The following is a 21697-nucleotide window of genomic DNA, read 5'->3' as shown; positions in this document are numbered from 1 at the left end:
TTAGAGAGGATCAAAGTACAAATTTATATTTATTAATTTAAAATTTTAAAACCTTAAATGAAAAACGAGAGGGTGGTAGTACCAAACCCTTTAAGTACACCCAAATTGAAAAGTAATTATTATTAATTTGTTTCGAAAATTTTGATTTAATAGAATTAACCAATTGACCATATTAATATTAAAGCTATTTAGTTAGAAATGACAAATGTAAGCTAATCAATTAGTGTGTTTAAGTAAGAAATTAGTTAATTAAATTGTTTTTTTTATTTCCTTTTCAATCAAACTAATGAGTTGATGAATTGCTTTCTCTGGTCGCTAATTGATGTTGTTGTTTCCTTTGATAGTTTCATTTCTTGAAACCATTATAGCTTATATTAAATTATAAAACATTATCATTTTTATTTATTTGATTTCAAGATAACTAAAAAAAAAAAAAGTTACTTTTAATCTAAAAATGATGTGAACGCTCCAACACTAATCGCAATTAACGTGGAATCATAAGTTCTGTTCTAACATTGTAACAATTTTCTTTCCTCTAATTATAATCCATCATTTTCAATGCCACATTTACTACAAGCCGCGTCTAAAATAACGTCATTCAAAATTCCATTTATGTCATATTTGAATTTGATGATGTAAAATTTATAGTCACCACGTTCGTCGCATTGGGTATGTTACTAAAGTTTAAGACTGATGATTTACTATTTTCGTCACGTTTTGTAAAGAACATAGTGATGATAATTTATAAATCCATATTATATGTAATAGTTCGATTTTAAGTGATGTTAGAAAATGCGATTTTGAAATTCTATTTTCGTAAATTGGGTCTATAAATATTAAATATAAACATTTACAAAGTTGATATAAAAGTTTATGAAAGTTTGATCCTTCATTTTTTTCAATTAATTACTTAATTAGGGTACAAAGACTAAATTGTAAAATTATTATTGCTATAAGTTTTTAATTGACCAAAGACTTAGGGGCTTAAATTACAATTAGCCAAAGGCTCAAAATGATAATTAAACTAATTTCTAATATAAGTAAGTGGCTCATAGTGGATTAAGCTAATTAAAACACAATTAGCTTAATTAAACTAGATTAATTAAAGTTAATCAAATGTTAAAAGAGAATCATCATCTTCTCCATCCTCCTATACCCGATTGTTCAAGAAAATAAAAGAAGAAAATCATTGCAAGGGCTTTGAGCTTTCAGTAATAAATTGGTTAGTGCAATTAAGTCTCTCTCTTTTTTGTAATTTTTATGTTTTTGAGGTCATGAGAGCTTAATTTAGCTAGCCCATATACCAACTTGAAAAATTGTTAAAGTTTTTGAAAGTTTCCATTGTTTTTTTCTTGAAGAAATTGATGTTAAATTGATAGATTTTAAGATTAGATGTGAAAAAAGGACTAGATTGTAATGTTTAATTGTTAGTTTTTGAACATAAGGACTAAAGCAAAATAAATTGTAAAATTGATGTGAAATTTCTATAATAATAGATAGTAGAGGGTCCTTAAGGGATGTGATTGAGATCGATTTTGAAATCAAAGCTCAAAATCGAAAGATATTGTTATTTTAGTTTTAGGGACTAAATCGAATAAAATGAAAAACTTAAGAGGCATTTAAAAAATAAAATTAAATAGATTCATGCATATCATGGAATGATATAAAAATATTTGGTATTGATGACTTGTTTAAAATAATTGAATAGATCGAGAAATGTATCAAATTGGAGATAATCGGGGAAAAGCCAAAATTGTCGAATAGTCATTGAGGATTCAATTTGCTTGTTGTTTTGACTAGGTAAGCCCATAACTTACACTTCTTTTGGTTTGGCAATTAACTCCAATGTGGTGTAGCTAGTGTAAAAAACTGCTATCAACTAATGCTATGTTTGGATGAGCATCAATAGTGCAATGAAATTCATTTTAATCACACTGATAGCCTCAAAATTGACTTGAAGTTTTACCACCAATTCAGCACAATAAAACACCAGATATTTTTAATAGACAAAAGTACTCATACTTTTATTTATTATTTTACTTTTTTATCCTTGAAAGTTAAATTAATTTCTATCCCAACCTTATTTGTTTTTAGATTTGGGAACACAACAGTCACTTGTTTTTAGAATTGGGAACTGAAACAATCATTATTGTTGGTTTCTCCCTACTTTTTTGCTTTGTTCTTGGTTGTGGCTGCTACTTTTTTCTTTGCCTAAAGGTTAGTTTTTCATATATTTGTGTTGATTACATAATATTTGAGTATTATGGATAGTTTTAAGATCTTTTTTCTTGAAAATAGAACTAGAGACTTATGTTCAAATTTCATATTACATAATAGAACTTATGTTTCAGATTTCAAGTAGCTAAAAGAACTACTATCTGGTTATGGGTCATTTCATTTTCATGATATAAATGCCGTTTTGGTCTTCTTCTTTTCTTTTCCCAAATTTCCCCTATTTTTCTCTATTAAAAAATACTGTATTTTTTTCCTAAAGGTTGGTTTTTCATATGTGTTGATTAAATAATATTTGTGTATTATGGGTAGTTTTAAGATCTCTTTTCCTGAAAATAGAACTAGGAACTTGAAACTAAATTGATTTATGTTTCAAATTTCGAGCAGTTAAAAGAACTATAATCTGATTATGGGTCATTTCATTATCATGATATAAATGTTGTTTTGGTCTTCTTCTTTTATTTTCTCTATTAAAAAATACTGTATTTTTCCTAAAGGTTCGTTAATGGGTTTGCTTATTCTTCTTTTATTGGATTTTTTTAGCCTTAACTTGTCCTTTTCATTTTTATTGTCTAATTGATGGGGGTGATTTCATAAGCTATTAACTTGTTATATGAACTGATGTAACACCCCTAACCCGTAACAGTAGTCGGAATAGGTTAAGAGGTATTACCAGACTTGTAATTCAATTTAGAACAATTATTTATCTAGAAACATCATAAGTCAATCAATAACATTCATTCACATCCATTATGTACTTAAATCAAACAAAACAAACTTTAATCATACATTCGGGACTAAATCGTAACATAATACAAATTTCAGAAACTTAGAAAATTTTCAACATTTCAACTATCACACGCCCGTGTGCTTCACACGGCATTAGACACGCCCTTTTGTCTAGGCCATGGCAAAATAGGGCATACATACTGTGTAACACCCCCTAACCCCAAACTGTCGCCGAAAAAGGGCTACGAAGCATTACCGGATATATCAGACAACTTATGGATATTTTACAATTATTATAACATTCATAGTATAATTGAAGAATTATGTCCCTATAATGGACTTTCGAAGCCCAACACAAGTATTAAAGTGGAATGGAGCAGGACTTGTTCGAGTATTCAGAGATTTTTATTTTTTATTTTTACAAAAATTTCGACAAAGATTTCTTCTTAATTTTACATAAAACCCCTTCAAATTCAAACCAAAACCAAACTAATCCAAAACCAATGGTACAATCAAAAACAATTTAAACCTAAATATATCTAAATCATAACCAATTCATTAACATAGTCATTTAATAACTAAACATTCATAATATTAATCCAAATTAACTAATAACTTCATTCATTTTTCATTCCAACTTAATACCAAATTATATAATATAATATTTACCATTTTATCAAACTAATAACAAAATGTGGTATACCATTCTTATAACCAACATTACAAGTATATCTATATAACTTATACAACACCTAGTACATGCCACATTCAATTAAGAAAGAAAAGCGTCACCCAAAATTTCTTTGGAGTCGGGATCGTTCAGATGTTAGACCGGGGTACTAGACTCCTATTAACCTGCGCACGGAAACAACCGCACGCTGAGTATTCCGTACTCAGTGGTATTACCATAATTCAAATTATAATAGCAATAAAGAATTTTAATTACCAAACATGTAACTATCTAATTTCACAAATATCAATTCATTCTTAAACTTTCATTAATTAATAATAACGATACCATTTTTATCTATTCTTCAGTTTCCATCACATATTACATGTAACAATTTCAATCATTACATGAACATTAAGTTCATGCCTTTCATTTTCAATCTCAATTTCAATCCACTATTCAACTTTTTCGTTTCTTTCAATATTTCAATAATATAATCAATCAATTTATTTTAAATTTCTCATTTTAGATATTCACCTATTAACAAATCCGGACTTTGACGGATACAGATTCAACCCAACACACCAAGATGCGGCACATTGTGCCTAAAGCGGTACATAGTACTGATCGATATCGACACATAAAGTGCCTAAAACGACACACGAGGTGCCCGAAATACGACACATAAAGTGCACGATCAAGAAAGCGGCAAATTCCGTACACTTCCAGATCCTATGGCATGCCAATTATATCCGACTTAGCCCGACTAGTTAATAGGGTATTTCAATTCTCAATTCACTTTCATTTCCATTCCAAGATTACTTTTCAATTAAAAATTTCACATTCAAATCAATTTACAATTCAATTATACATGCACATTCACCATTCAATTCAATTCTCATTCAACTCAAATATCAATACTTACCTTATAATTCACTTATTAAATATAGAATTGATATAAAACATATAATAAAAAGTAATTTGAATTATAGTAATACAAACCGTGAATTTCTCGTTTTAATCCTTGATAGCTTTCTCATTTCCTTTGTGCGCCGATGTCTTGGGTTCTTTGTTAACTACGAAAATAATAATAATTTATAATCATCAATATAACACAATTCAATTTAATCCATGAGCCTAAACATGCAAATTTAACCATTTTTATACATATAATTCCACTATTTACTTATATGTTCATTCAAAGCTGTCTACTTGAGTCATTGTTACTAAATCATTTATATATTGAGCTAAGAAACTCCAAATTAAGATCCACTAATTTTCCCTGAAACTAGACTCACATATCTTCTTACCATAAAATTTTTAGAATTTTTGGTTTAGCCAATAAGTACAGTTTATTCTTTAAAATTGTCTGTGTTCTGCTGTCAAATAGTTCTGACCATTTTTCACTAAAAATTGATTATCTCCTTGTACAAGATTCGAACGATGTTCCCGTTTAATTATATTGAAAATAGGTTCAATAAGGATTTTAAACATATAAATTCCAACCTATAATTAGTTTTATACAATTTTTAATGATTTTTCAAAGTTAGAACAGGGGAATCCAAATTCATTCTGACCTTGTCTCTCAAAACTTATAATATCTCATGATCTACAATTCCGTTGCTTACATCGTTTCTTCTATAAGAAACTAGACTCAATAAGCTTTAATTTCATATTTTTTTCATTATCTAGTTCGATTTATTCATTTTTTTTGTGAATTTTCAAAATCAGAACACTACCACTGCCCAAAACTGTTTTGTGAAAAATGTTAATAACCAAATTTACAACACCAATTCACACTTTATTTCTATTCAAATTTCATTTAAACTCAATTTAGCTATTAAATTTTCAACATATTTTCCTAATTTCTAATTTTTCTCAATTTAGTCCCTAAAACACATAACTTATAGTTTACTTTACATTTCAATCTCTATTCTAACTCAATTTCATTCAATTAAACCCCTATTTCATCATTTTGTTCAACATGAACTTTGTTTAAAAACTTAAAAACTTCTAAGCTACTAACTTAATTCTATCAAAACCTTGTTTTAATACTTTTAGAACATCAAAATTAAGAGAAAAGGACATGATTGAACTTACCAATTAAACTCCAAGCTTCAAAAACCCTATTTCCCATTTTCTCTCTTTTATTTTCTTCATTCCTTCCCTTGCTCGAATGCTTTCTTTTCTCTTTTCTCTATTCTTTTTGTTTCTTTTCTTTACTCTGTTTCTTTTATTCACTTTAGTTACTAATAATATATAATAATAATTTATTTTTATTTTTATTTTACCATCCACTTGTCAAAATTATACTATATAACCAAGTAAAAATCTTAGATTTTTACTCCTTTTGCCGCCTCATCTTCCCAAATAGGCTTAATTCCCTATTTGGTCCTTATTATTTCCTACTTATTTATAATTAAACTTTTACTCCTTATTCAATTTAGTCATTTTTACAAATTAAGCTAAATTCACCTAATTTAAACCTAATTAAACACATCGCTAAACTCATAAATATTTCTAGTAATTATTTCGAACTCGATTTACTAAGACTGAGGCCCGTTAATGTTCTTTTCCGATGCCCGTGAATTTTGGGTCATTACATACTGACTTGTCCACACGGCCACAAGACACGCCTGTGTGCCAGGCCATGTGAAAATTAGGGAGGCTACTGACTTGGCCACACAGCCAGTCACATGCTCGTGTGTCTAGCCCGTGCTTAAAACTGACTTGGCCACACGGCCTAGCACATGCCTGTGTGTGTGTGACCGTGTAGCCTACTCAGGCTCATTTTGAAATGGCCTTCGAACAACACAGCTGAGACACACGCCCGTGTCCCTACCTGTATGGGAAAAAATAGGCTATTTACAAAACCATATTGCCACCTTAATATCATAAGCATACATGACCACAATTCACAACCCAATTGGCAATCATTTTATAACCATTTCATATACAAAATATAACCAATTGCAAACATGCTCCAAATCTCAACCGATTCAATATCATAATAGGCATTCCAAACAATTCATATCAACTCACTGTATCTTGTCATTACCAACATATTCATGCATATATACCTCATTTGATATCATTCAAATATACCAATTTTGCATTCATGAATCAAGAATGTATAAACCACATATCAAAACAACATTTGCATCATCCATTCCATCTTTTATAAGCCAAAACTCATCATATGGAATCACATATATACAATCAAAAGAACCATTACTACTAATTCAAGCCATATCACATAACTTGTTCATATACCAAATTCACATCAATATCATTGACATAAAATGGTCATACTTCACAACCTATAAACTAGTTTAAACATGCCATATTTACATATTTTCTATAAGTTCCAAAAGTAACAAAAAGTTGCCTGGATAGTGTGATAGTAATCTCCGACTTTATCCAAATCGAGCAAGCTTCCAAATCTATAAAACACAGAAGAATAAATGGAGTAAGCATTAAGCTTAGTAAGCACGTATAATATAGAATTAAACTTACCAAATGACAATAAGCATTATAACAAATTAAAATCCAACCCATTTGCTCATAATGCCTATTCATATCACCATTCATAAGTTAGTCATGTAACATTCATATAACACCAAATACTAATTATATAAGTATCTCATGTATCATATTATCCATGTAATTCATATACTTCATGTAAATCATTTAACTTATAATTCATGTAAATCATATAGCTTTTATATCATAAAATCTTCATATTTCATATCAGTATTATGCCTGTTGAACCTATTGAAATATCGAAGGATACTCGGGTAATACACATTAAGTGTATAAATCGGTAATCCGTCAATTCATCATCATTTCTGCTCTTTTGAGTCATGATCGGTAAGCTCCTTCTGAGCTGATAAACGGTAAGCTCCGAAGAGCTAAACGGTAAGCTCCATAGAGCTGAAACAGAAACAGTAAGCCCCGAAGAGCTTAAACAGTAAGCTCATACGAGCTATGGTAAGTCTGCAACAAATGCAGGAGCTCGACCAAACAGTAACCCTAGTGACATGCCACTTGTATCCTACGACTTTCTACGGTTCAAAAAAGATTCGTATTTCACGGTAAGCAATATTTTAAGCATCCTTATTCCATTAATCACATATATTCAATCTATATAAATTCATTTCAAATACATACAATTAATTTAAAGTTCGATTCTAATTATACGAACTTACCTTGAGTTGCTCGGATATTAACTAACGGCTACTCGTTAATCTTTTTCTTTCCTCGATCTAAACCCAAACTCAGCTTATCTTGGTCTATATATTAAAAAATTCAACATTTTTATTAACCATTTAATTCAATTCAAACATATTTGGAAAATTACACATTTGCCCCTATACTTTTGTTTGCAATTTAGTCCTTTATACACAAAATGGCAAATTCATGCAATTTACCCTTAACCCATGTATAGCTAAATTCCATATAACCTCATAGCAGCCCATATTTTCATTTTATTGACATTTCCAACCACAACATTTCTATGTTTTACAATTTAATCCCTAATTCTCATTTTTGTCAAAAATCACTTTATAAAACTTGTATATCTATTAACAAACATCAATAATCTAATAAGAAACTTTAAAATACCTAAGTATTCAACAATGGAATATCTCAAAATCTTTAACAGTTTTAAAAATGAAGGTACGGGTCAGCTAAATTAAGCTACAACAAACTCAAAAACGTAGAAATCATTAAAAACGAATAAAAAAATCGTACCTTAATTGAATATTCAAGCTTGGCCGAATGAAAACCTAAGTTTCCTATTCTTTTCTTCTCAATTTTCAGCAATGAAGATAATGGAAATGAGAATTTTGGTTTTTGTTTTATTATTATTAACTTTAATTAACATTTTACCAAAATAACCTTAATGAACTTTAATAATTTCAAAAATACCAAGCCAACAACTTCCACTATATCATTTAAGGTCTAATTGAAATGCAAGGACTCTCACATTAATAAACCATAGCAATTTAATACCTTTAAACAATAGTACTCAACTTTTATGCATTACGTGATTTAGTCCTTTTTACCGAATTAAGCATTTAAACGGTAAAATTTCTTAACGAAATTTTTATACTATCATTCTATCATGCTGTAAACCTTAAAAAAATAATAAAATAAATATTTTGACTTGGTTAAGTGGTTCCAAAACCACTATTTTGATTTTCCCTAAAAACGGGTTGTTACAACTGATGTTAATTTTCAACCTTGTTTTTGAAAATTTACCCATCGAATTATGAATCAGTTGGGTAGCTGTAAATATGAGATGTTGTTTTCACTTCTATGATGAATGCATATATATATGTAGCTTGTACTTGGGGATGTTGAGTATGGTATCATGTTTGTGTTATGTTTTCGTCTTATTTCTAAATTTTTTGGGTTTAGATTGGATTATTGATCAGTTGTGAGAAATATTGAAGGAGCTTTACAAATGCGTGGATGTATACAAAGAGGAGATCTTGTTGTGAAAAAAATTGATTTTCTCAATTTTGTCTAGTAAGGTTGAGAGATAAATTGTCTAATTCGGTAAAATGGTGACCAAGAGGTAAAATTGGACCAATTAGGAGTTTAAGCAATTTAGGTGCCTAATCTAAGAGCTAATTATCAACATGGATATTAAAAAACTACTCTAGTTTATCTTATTAATACTTTTGTAATTTTGCTGTTTATTCAATTTAGTCCTTTTAGATATAATTTAGCTTAATTCACCTCATTTTATGGATTGTTGTAATATACCACTTAACCACTAGCTAGCTAGACTTCCTAATTGCATGCTTAATCATTGTCCATTCACCATATCACCTGATCTCCTTTGGGTTCGATTCTTGGAATGCTCTAAGTGTTCCATTGTACACTTACACATATTGCAACTGACTTGTCACACTTGCAGTTAAAGCCGCTTTTAAATATCTATATTTTGTTCTAATTCTTTGCTCAATGTTCATACATTGGCGTGTAGTCAAGTTGTTGGCGTCGTTGCCAAGGAGATTTATGTGTGATAATTGAATTGTATTGATGTTTCTATGCTTTGCTAGGGAGATAATTAGTGAAAGCTAGGTTTATAGATATAGCGCTTTACTTTATGTTGCATTACTTGTCTTTGTTTTATTTCATTATTTTTTTTACTTATTTGTGTTCTTGTGGTTGATTTTTTTAGAGCATGACCCGAAGTAATGAGTTAGTCCTTTTTTTTTTTATTCTGAGCCTAAAAGGATATTAACTAATGTGAGATGAGGAATACTTCCAATTGTTAATCCACCACACCAAAATGCATTTTTTGAAGGTATAAAATCCTTGTATGGCATCCTTTCGTTTAAAATTGTTGTGTTTCATTTTCTTTTGTGTTACTGTATGTCATTTGTTGTTTTACTCATGCTGTTTCTTATTATGATTATTTTCTTGTGTTCATTGGTTTAGGATTTGGTAGTTGTGGATAATTGGTTGATATAACTATAAAATCATTTTCTTAAGCTATTTTTTTCCAACAGAATGATACGTGCACAGACGGGGTGAAATTTTGTAACATCCCGAAATAGGGCCTAAACGGAATAGTGGTTGCGAAACCATAAATCCGAGGTAAAAAAATTTATTTTATCGTTATTTTGAGGTTCATGGTATGATTGCATGATTGTGTGAAAATTTCGTGATGAAATTCTATGCATAAAGTGCTTAAGTTGAGGTTAGGGACTAAATCGAATAATTTGCAAAACTTGCATTCTAGAAGTTTTTAGTATGAAATTACTTTGGAATATTAATTAGGAGGGTTTAAATAACAATTTGACCAATTTTAAGTTCATGGACAAAAATTAGGACATAGAAGGAATTTTTGAAAGTTTAGTAAGGGGGTAATTTGGTCATTTGAATATTAAATGAATTAAAAAGGGAAAAATAACACAAAAATGGTCATCTTCTCAATTAGTTTCTGCCGATTTTTTCTCTCCTCCATAGCTGGGGTTTCTTCAACTTTCAAGCTTCATAGTAAGTGATTCCAAGCCCCGTTTTTAATGATCTTTACGTTTTTGGAGTCCCGGTAACTTGATTAAGCTTATTCTAGCAATAATTCAACCTAGGGTTCATATTTGAAAAAATACCCATGGCTGAAATTTGTGTATTTTGGTGTTTTATGATAGAATATGAGGTTTTAAATTATGTTAAACAACTTATGCTACTCGGTTTTAAGTGAAAACGAGTAAAAGGGCTTAAATTGGAAAAAAATACCAATAGTCATAAGTATATGTTAGAGTGTGATTTTGATATTGCCATAGAAGGGAAAAATGATCAGCATGTCATAAAAAATAAGAAAATAGGATGAAGTTTAATTTATGAGCCTTGGGGAAAAAGTGCAAATATGTGAAAGTTTAGGGGTAAAAATATAATTTTTCTAAAGTTTGGGTCAATGACTGTTTTAATAAATGTGAATATTAAAATAAGTGGTTTAGAGTTGTTTAAAAGGTAAGATAAGTTTAGTAATACCTCAAGCTTGACTCCGGTGACGGTTTCGGGCGTGGGGGTGTCACAAATTTATTAAATTAAGGTCACCAAAACTACCAATTTTCAACTCTAGAAAATTAGTCATCTTGTCTTGTATTTTTGGATGGAATCCTAGCATTTCTAGGTCGATATGTCTCTAATCAATGAAAGGTCCATCTCTTAGATTCGAAACACAATTTGAATTATCTAATTTTGAGTTCAAGAGCTCAAGTTACGGTTGTTTTAATGAAGGTGCGCGAGTAGAATTTATGGACAAGAGTATTTCAGGAATTACAAGTTTCAGGCTTTGGTTCAAGTTTAAATCATATTGGGTTCTATGTTAATGCTTAATTTTGGTTAAATATAAGCCCCGTGATGCATTTATGAAGTTTTATACTTTATGGATTTATTTATTTAAATTTTTAATTATTCTATACTAATTTAGCTTATAGAGTAAGATTATGGCTAGGTCAATTACTTAGGGACGAAGGTAGGGTTGTTTCCTTATTTTCCAAGTACTTTAGGTCTATATATATGACATTATGTTTTCTATAGCCAAGCATATATTGTTTTTGATTATTTGATAAATAAAACACTCTTTAGAGTATTTTATTTTACAAGATCCAATTCTTTTTTTTATTCAGAAGATTCTTTTTACTTAATCTTATTTAAGATTTTTGGGGAAATACTTCAAACTCCAGGTCGCCAATGATTCATTCTTGGAGGGTTTGTTAGAGTCATTAATTGAGTTTGTCGAAAAATCTTTTCTGAAGGGTTCAGTCAGACACTTATCATTCTATTCATCTTTATTGGTTTATCTATTTCATCTTCTATCCTTATTTTAATGTTCTTTATTTATTTTATTATTTAGTTTTTTAATCATTATACTCGTTGTTTTCTTTTTTTTTGTTCTTAGGCATCAAGAAAACATCTTCCAAAGCTTTGAAATTCACATTGCTTGCTGCCCAATATGCTAGGTTTTGGTCTAGAGCCATTGAACCGAATCAAGTTTTCTCCTTCAAAACAACTTCAAATTAATTTGGGACTTGTGTGGATGTTGTGCTATTATCATTTGGTGTCATATATTATCACTCCCTTTTCTGGCTAAAAAATACTAAAGCCTGATCATGTGTCCCCAACAAAAAGATCAACCTTTTAGTTTAAAGCTCTACTCTTCTATCTGTTAAAAAACACTAAAGCCTGATCAAGCGTCCCCAACAAAAAGATCAACCTTGTAGATTAAAGCTCTACACTTCTATCTGTTGAGGAACTTAATTTAGCTTTCTAGGTAATGGTGTTGCTTTCCAATGAAAGTTACCTCATCATCTAAATGTTCTACCAATCTTGCTTTGTTTGTATTGGAGATTTCAAAAGATGTAGTGGCAGATGCAGATCCAGTTGTTCTATCATCGAAGAATAATTAGTGTAGCGAAATTAAAAAAATTTCGATGACCCCATACCATGGATCCACGTAAAAGATAACGAATTCAAGATGAAAAAAGGTTCGAAATACACCATTAAACAATTTGAGTCTACCAATGTATTCCCAATGCGTGAATGAACTACACCCCTAACCTTTTAGTTCTAGTTTCTACTTATCCACCTAATTGAACCGAAAGGAATACTTTCTCTTGAACTTTTTAGAGATAATTTCAAAATCTCTTTCAATTCGAATAAAATAATTTCGATTTCCCTTAGAAAAATGAGATGATAGAGTTATGTTTTTATTCAAACAATTTTGAATATTCAAAACCCACGTACGAAGAGGATCAAGGAAGATTTCAAAATAAGTGTGGTCTCCTCTTTTTATTTTTGAAACCCTATACAATATCTTTTAACTAATTTTATTAGATGATTTATTTAAGATAATTGATAAAAAATAGATTTTATTGTAATTAAGATATGTGAAATATATTTCACATTATTTTAATTCGACGACTATATATGTATGTTAAACATGTACATATCTTGTGCCCAGATTTTAACCCTGTAAAATTAAATTAATTATATAAACATTTATATTAGTTAATTTAATTTGTTTAATAGCTTAAACATAATATTAAGTTTCTTTGGATTCTAATGATTCCAATCATAAGGTTTGACCCTATAAGATCTTGTAACATTAGCAATAATTTTAGAACAGTTGTAATATTACAAATAATGAGCCGGCATCTAGCAATACATCATTACTTGTTGGAATCCGATTATAATCGAAAAAATTATCAAATTAAACATAGCGAAAAATGAAAACATATAACGTATTGGATTGCACCAAGGACCAGTTTGAACGATTTATACGTCATTACAAACAAAATACAGTAGAAGAATTAATACCTCAAACGAGGGCGGTTGCCATCATCATTCAATTCTTTCTCTGTTTTCGTATTAACATCGAGTTCACTTGTTAAAAACTACTAGCCATCCAAACGTCTGGCCTATTAATCCATACTAGAAATTTAGAAAACCTTTGTAAGGTTGAGATCCACTTTGCTAAGATAGTTCTAGCTATCTGATCATTCGAATCCATACCTTTTGCAATCTCAACTCAATACCAAAAAGAAAAAACTAGAAGCTAAATTTCATAAAATTATTTTTGTTCAATTTTTTTGTTTGTGCATGAGAAATAGAGAGACCAAATGAACAACACCTTGAGATGTGAGGCTAAGGCCTTGTTTGATAGTCTATCGAAAAAGAATAAATCAGTTGAAAATTAATTTTCAGTGATTTAATTTTTTAAGCATGTTTGATAATCCAAACTAAAAAAAAAAACAAATGATAGAATTTTTCAATGAAAAATGGTTGAAAATAATAAGTAGATAGGAAGCTAATTATGTGAATTTTTTTCAATTTTTTTATTCTTTAAGCATTTGCCTTTAAAATTATTATTTATCAAATAATATAATTAAAATTTGTACTTAATTAAGTATTATACCAAACATATTTTATAACTTAAAATTAGTACTTAAATTTTCAACACTTATTTTTTAGTTTATCAAACAACACCTAGGTTAGAATATATAAGCTATGTTTTTAATCAACTTTTGATTATTTGCTTTTTAACAGGTGGACTTTGTTTGAATATTCAATTTAGTCATTTCTCATTTTAATTTCTAGTTGCCATTATCGCGTGTGACCTATTTGGCTTCCAATTATGTTGGCAACAAATATAATTTATTTCAGTTAAGAAATAATTATATTCATAGATCATGAGCGGGATCTAGCAACCCATCATAAGCCCTAATTATTAGAAGAGTTAAAGTATTTTTTTTGACAAAGTCTTTCAGTGTTCTGTATCTATGTGTAATCAATACTTCCATCATATATTCGGATAAGCTAAAAGTCATGACATTGTGTCTACCTTTTTTTATTATTATCTATGTTAGTCTTGCAACTTCTTGTATTAACCTCGACTAATTGCCTTGGCCAAGGACTTACAATTAATACGAGTGAAAAGCATGCAAGAAATGTCCCCTCATATCATTTGGGGTGTAGGATGCTCTCTGGACCTCTCCATTGATAACACCCATCACCTGTCATGACGTACGGTAAAATTAAAAGGTGCTATAAAAGAACTTTCAAACTTAAAATTGAAAAATTTATTTGTAATAAAATGCCATTTGAGAACTTTATAAAATTCCTTAAAACCATTCTCAACATTTAAGGAAATAAATATGATTTGAAGTCATTTTAGGTCATTTAACACTTATGGAGACACATCAAAATCATAAAACAAATTTTTGAAGTTTATCGACCTAAAATAAGGTTATTAGGTCCAAGAAAAATAAAGGTTTTAACATAATTTAAATCTTTGAAACATTTTCTTTCCATTTATTACTTGGTAGAGTTGAAAAATGAAAGGAAAGAAAATAAAACATTTGAAAAATACATATTTTGAACTAATATACACATCACTCTCATTTTTCCTCCTCACATCTTTCCAATTTGGAAGGATTAGTTTTTATACATTAGAATGGAAAATGATCATCTCTCTTATTTTCTTTCCTCTCATTTTTCTTCCCAACTAAGTGTAACACCCCTAACCCGTATCCATTGCCAGACTAGGGTTAAGCGGTATTACCAAATATATCAAAACACTTCACATTCATTTCACAAACATCATAGCATCATAGTCAAACATCAACATAAGTCCCTTTCTTAGGTCAATGAGACCTTAAACATGCATTAGGAAGAGGTCGGGACTAAACCGAATACGTTAACAACTTTCAACACTTAGAAAATTTTTCTATTCTGTTAAGGTTACACACTCGTGTGTCCAGGCCGTGTACCTTACACGGGCATCAGACACACCCATGTGAACCAGCTGTGCCAAAATAAGGTGACCATACTGACTTTCACCCATGGCCAATAGGCATGCTTGTGTGCTATGGCCGTGTGATACTAAGCTAGCTACTGACTTTAGCCCACGGCCATATGACACGCCCGTGTGTCAAGGCTGTGTAATTTTTAAGAGAATATTGCTTTTCTTACACGGCCACAAGGCACGCCCGTGTCCCCTGACCGTGTGGCACAATGCAGGCTTGGTTTAAGCCAACTTGCCACCCATTATGGGTCAACCTGCAACAAGGAAACAAACATACATGTACAACCCAATCAACCATTCTTTATGCTAAAACATACATCATTCATGCCATAGTTGCAAATTAACATCACATATCGTAAACCTTTCTCAACCATAAGTTCAAACACAAATTAGCCAAATCACATGGCTAAATATATATACATCACAAAACATACTTCACAACTACTAGCCTATACATGCCATACTTCAAATATTTACATTTTTAAAAGTACCAAAATGCGATCGATAGTGTGGTGACAATCCTCGACTATCCCCGAGCCTTCAGTAGCTACGATAACTGTAAAACAGACAATAACTGTAAAGCTTAGTAAGCTCGTACTCAAAACATTCATAGTATATGAACATAAAATGATAACCTATGAGTATTTGCACAATTTCAATCCATATATCAACTCAACATCATCTACCACTTAGGCATTATACATACCTGAAACTTCCCGTACTTATTCACTTTTGTACTTACCTCATGTTGAATGTTAAAAGACTTTCCATAAGTTATTTGTATTTTACACATCAGCACACTTAGTGCTATAAGGTTAGCCGAAGCTAAATATTTCCACACACTTAGTGCCATCTCAAATAACCGAGACTAAGTCGGTATTGCACACTTAGTGCCTCAAGTAGCCGAAGCTAGTTAAATCGCACACTTAGTGCCAAAGCTTCCGATTCATCACCATATTATCCAATTCAATTATGAACTTACTTCGTACTCGGAATTTGTCAACTCGGACTATCTACTCGATAACCTTTGACTTTCCTCGATCTAAGTCCGAATTCCTCCTTTCTTGATCTAAATGTATTCAAAATTAACCCTTTTATTCACCAAATAATTCAATTCAATCCATAAACACATATTTAGGACAATTTTCAAATTAGTCTTAATGTTTTCACATTTTGACACTTTAGTCCCTCTTTCACAAAATCACAAAATACACATAATTTGCATATACACAAGCTTGGCCGAATTATCCTAGTACTCATACTAGTTCACACATTTCATTTATTTCACATTTAAGCCCCTCAAAATAATATTTTTACAAATTAGCCCAATTTACTCAATTTCATCAAAAATTCAAAGACATCATATGTTAATCCAAAACATACCTTCCATAATTTACCATTTAACAACACAAAACTCATGAATTCATCCATGGTATATTTCAAAATCATCGTCAAAATCAGAAATTGAAGCATGGGCTTTATAGTATACTTAGCAACGATCACAAAAATGTAGAAATTATGAAAAACCGAAGCAAAAACATACCTCAATCATGGAATACAATGGCCATAAATCTAAATGACATAAAATGATCCATTTACATGCATTTGTTTTATTATTATTAACATAAATCTAAATGACCATTTTGCCCTTTCATTCAACCATTAAAATTCACCTAACACATGCCCTTTTTTGTCCATTCAAATCTCCAATGGTTAAATAACCACATAATGACCTTTACTCTAGAAAGCCAACTTAAATAAGCACTTAAACATCTAGCACACAGCTTTTACATTTTATGCGATTAGGTCATTTTTGCAAATTAAGTACACAAACAGTTAAATTTTCATATGAAACTTTCACACATATCAATTTACGTATCATAGACACAGAAATTAATATTAAAAATATTTTTATAACTCGAATTTGTGGTCCCGAAACCACTATTCTGACTAAGGTCAAAATCGGACTATTACATTAAGCACACTTAAAATTTATTTTCTTTCCGATTTTTCAATTTTCCAATTTTCTACTCCTCTTTCCTCCCTCCTATTCCTCCACTTTTTCACCCAACCAAGCACGCCCTAAAGCTCAATTTATGGTCATTAGCTCCTTATGCACATTGTACTTCTTATTACCCATTTGTTTATTAAAGGTATAGGAATTCATAAAATTTGTTGTCTAATTAAATCTTATGGCATATAGTTTAACTTTGATGTTATCAAGAAATTACTTTATTTGTTTGGTTGATCTCACATTTCAATTATGCCACTTATAGTTGAATCTTTGTACCATATTTCATTCTTAATTACATTTTTACTAATTCACTTTCTTTCGAACTTACTAGCTTTTAAATATTGATTCATGCCATTTTGGCCCACATAACAATTCATATAATGTGCAAATTTCATTTTTAGGATTTTAAATTCATTTTTCCCTTAATAAACCCTAGTAAAACATGACTTGGATAATTGGGATCCATCTAAACACAAACCAAAAGTATGTAAGTGCTAGGTATCGTACCACATCACTTTAAACACAACCAAATTACACATAAGTGCATCCATCCAAGCACAACCATAAAGCACCTAGTGCTAGGCTTGAAGGCATCATAAACTGCATGTGAATGCAGGGTTGAAAGGCAATAGAGAGTGCATATAATAGGTGCAAAGCTCGAAGGCAACAGAACTCCAAGTACAAATTTATTCCTATTGGTTTCCAAGGCACTTTTTAATCAAATATATCAGTTAAAAGATTCACTAATTATTTAACATTTCACATATTTACAAATCTCATAATGGTTTCATATTCTTGATCACATGAGTGATACTAAATAAAATTTATCAGATTCTTGGTGCTAATGGCACCCAATTATCAATCATTCACATAATCACATAATTTTTGAATGTTTCCTCATTCAGATCAAATGCTTATTAGGTAACCAAGTTATCGTGTCTTTCGCTTTGTTAAGCAACTTCGTAACTTTTTTATTATCAAGGATCATGTTCATCACTTTTCATGCTTTATTATAATCACCTTAGGCATATTTTTATTAAAAAAAGTTCCAATTTTATACTTAAAATTTTTCCATGTCATAGCATATTAACACCTTTTTCCACATTAAAGGCATATTTCATAACTTTTTCTCAAATGTCCATATTGTTAACAATTAACCACTTCATGCCCTCAAAAATTTCATAATATATGACATCTCATAACTAATCTTTTTCACCATAACTTACCAACTACTTGTTTTAACATAATTAAGCCATGATGACTATACATAAATTTCATAATATATGGCATCTCATAACTAATCTTTTTCACCATAACTTACCAACTACTTGTTTTAACATAATTAAGCCATGATGACTATACATATTTGTCTCGTAAAAAAATTCATATTTACCACATAATTTATATAATTTTTCTAACATGTTAGTATAGGAAAAAGTAAGGTTATCCAATGGTGTTTACTATCCAATGGTGTTTATCTCTTGGATGGACATATATACCAAATCGAGCTTTTCAACACTTGTTTTCATCTTCATCCTAGCTTGCAAACCCAAAATCCCACATTTCCTCATGATTTCACAGATAAGAAATATAACCAACATTAGAACCTATGCTTTCCAAGCTTTTACCTAACAACTAAAATCAAATAATAAGCCAGGAGAGATGGAAATCACCATTTCTTACCTTGAGGAAGCTTTCTCTCTCAAGATTTATCTTTCTCTCTCTAGACTTAAGAAAAACCTTGCTAAAAAATGATGATCTAAAAGAAGATTCAAGCTTATGGAAAAGTTTTCTAGTTGATTTTGATAAGAAATCAAGGTTTAAGTGTTGAGTTTTGATGAGATTTTGAAGGAAATGCAAGAAAATGAAAGAAAAAAAGATGTAGACTCATAGGGAGCTGGAGGAAAATAACTTGAAGAAAGAGAAGAGTTTTCTTCTCTTTTATCCAATTTTAAATTACTAAAAGACCAAGTTAAAGTCAAAATCCACTAAAAAAACCTTAATATTTGGTCCACATTTAATCTAGCCATCTCATACTCATTCAAATGCTCATATTTAATCCAAATATTGAATATCATGATAAAATGATATTTCCAATATCAAATTCTTGGGAAATGACCAAAATGCTATTGATGGTAAAATTATCATTTTGCCATTTTTTTTCTTATTGTACAATTTCTTCACAACAATAAACATTTATCCAATAAAAATATTATAATTCAAATATATCGCTTAATGTAAATCTATAATGGAGAAAATTACACTTTTTCCCATTTCTCGACAAAATGGGAAATTTACAATTTAGTTTTTACACTTTCCAATTTTTTTCAATTTGGTCCCAAAAGTGATTTTCATCACACCAATACATATTCCAACTTATTCTTTTTCCAACTAATTAGTGGTAACTAACATTTCCTATTTTGGTCAATCTTGCACTTTGGTCCTCGATCTTTTCAAAATTTACATTTTAATCTTTTTGTTACACTTCTAAAATTCTTTTTATAAATTTAAAAAAAAAAATTTATTTTATTAACAATTCTTTATGTGAATCATTTTCCAAATTTTCTCAGAAATTCATTATATTTGATCTCGGAATAGAAAGAGAGTTACAAAAGATATTTGACTAAGTCAAAATATATACCTACCTTTTTGGGAATTACAATGACCTTAAGTTTATGGATCACATACACCATTACCACTATAAGAATTATTGTGACTATTGCATAATAATTCAAGAAGTATTCTTATGGAAGGTTAGTCCGATGCACTATTCTATTAACATGTACTCATGTGTTAATTCGATATCTCATACTCATGAAAACATCTCATCAATCAACCACACATTGGTCTCAACATATTATTTTCGTCCTGACCCACAATAATACTCAACTGAGGACATTTCAAGCGTATTCATATTATTTTAGAGACTATTATTGATTAATTTATTTAATACATGAAAATAAAAACTAGATATAATAATGAGAATGCCTTTATATATAAAATAACGTAAATAAGTATGTTATTATAATAATATCATGATTGGTCTTCGGGCTTGCTCCAACGCTAATTGCTACTGGTGCAACATCTAACACTATTGCTGTAATACCCATTTACCGTACCTGACTATTGGATTTAGTATGGGGATGCTACATTAAGTGTTAGGGTATTAATCAATCATATGTTAGTAAATGAATCCTCTTTTTCTAAATATTTGTATATTATCGAAACACTAATAATAGCTACCAAGATTAGGGATGAGCCTAATAGAAATTTTCAAACATTTTTGCATTTGAAATAATATACTAAAATGAAATAAGGGCCATTGTGAAAAACATGGGACATGGTCGTGTCCCTAGGACTTGTGGTTCCAAACACATTTTCTTCCAGATTCACATGGTTATGTGGTTAGTTGTGTCTGTCACATAGCTGTGTGGTTGGCCCATGTGGATTTCGGAAACCATGTGGTTTGAAATTTAAAAGATAATTTGCCAATTCCTTGTACATAAAACTTCAAATGCAACCAAACCAATCTATAATTTAAGCATATAAATCACTCATAGCACTAACATATTATCATACACCACAAGCATAATGAGATTTTGGTTGAGTTCTGAAATTACTAAAGTTTGCGTTTTAGTTCTTCATACCTAGTCCCAAACTATATTACCTACGTCCATGGCAACTAAGCCAAAAATTGAGTATCATACTTTCTTCCAAGCTTAATAATGTGATAAGATGAGTTGACCACAGTCAGTATCCTAGCACATCGGTTTATCTTCTACCTATGCATTGAAAACAAAGACGTTAAGCCAGTGAACGCTTAGTAAGTACAACAAAAATTTAAACCATTAAAATATCAATTTTTATTAACTGCCTTATATTTTACTTCCAACATCCAATTCTTACTTATTAACATCAATAAGCAAATCTTTTTTCATATAAATACTTACCATGACTTACCTTGTCACATTAACCATTATTTTTATATCACATTGTATTTTATAGCCCATGATAGACTGAATAGAACATTAGGGAGTAGATGCAAATTTGCATCGAAGTGTATTAATAGAACAAATTTGCACTAAAGTACTATATTAGAACGGAATGAACCAAAGTGCTAATAGAACAGAGGGCACTGTAGTGCTTAATAGGACAGATGGCATGCTAAATTTCCTTAATTACATGCCATCTATATCCTAATAGTTCACATCTCATACATGAGCTT

Source organism: Gossypium arboreum, chromosome 7 (genome assembly GCF_025698485.1).
Source record: "Gossypium arboreum isolate Shixiya-1 chromosome 7, ASM2569848v2, whole genome shotgun sequence".
NCBI lineage: Eukaryota > Viridiplantae > Streptophyta > Magnoliopsida > Malvales > Malvaceae > Gossypium > Gossypium arboreum.
The sequence above is the reverse complement of the archived record's forward strand: the minus strand, read 5'-3'. Positions refer to the sequence as shown.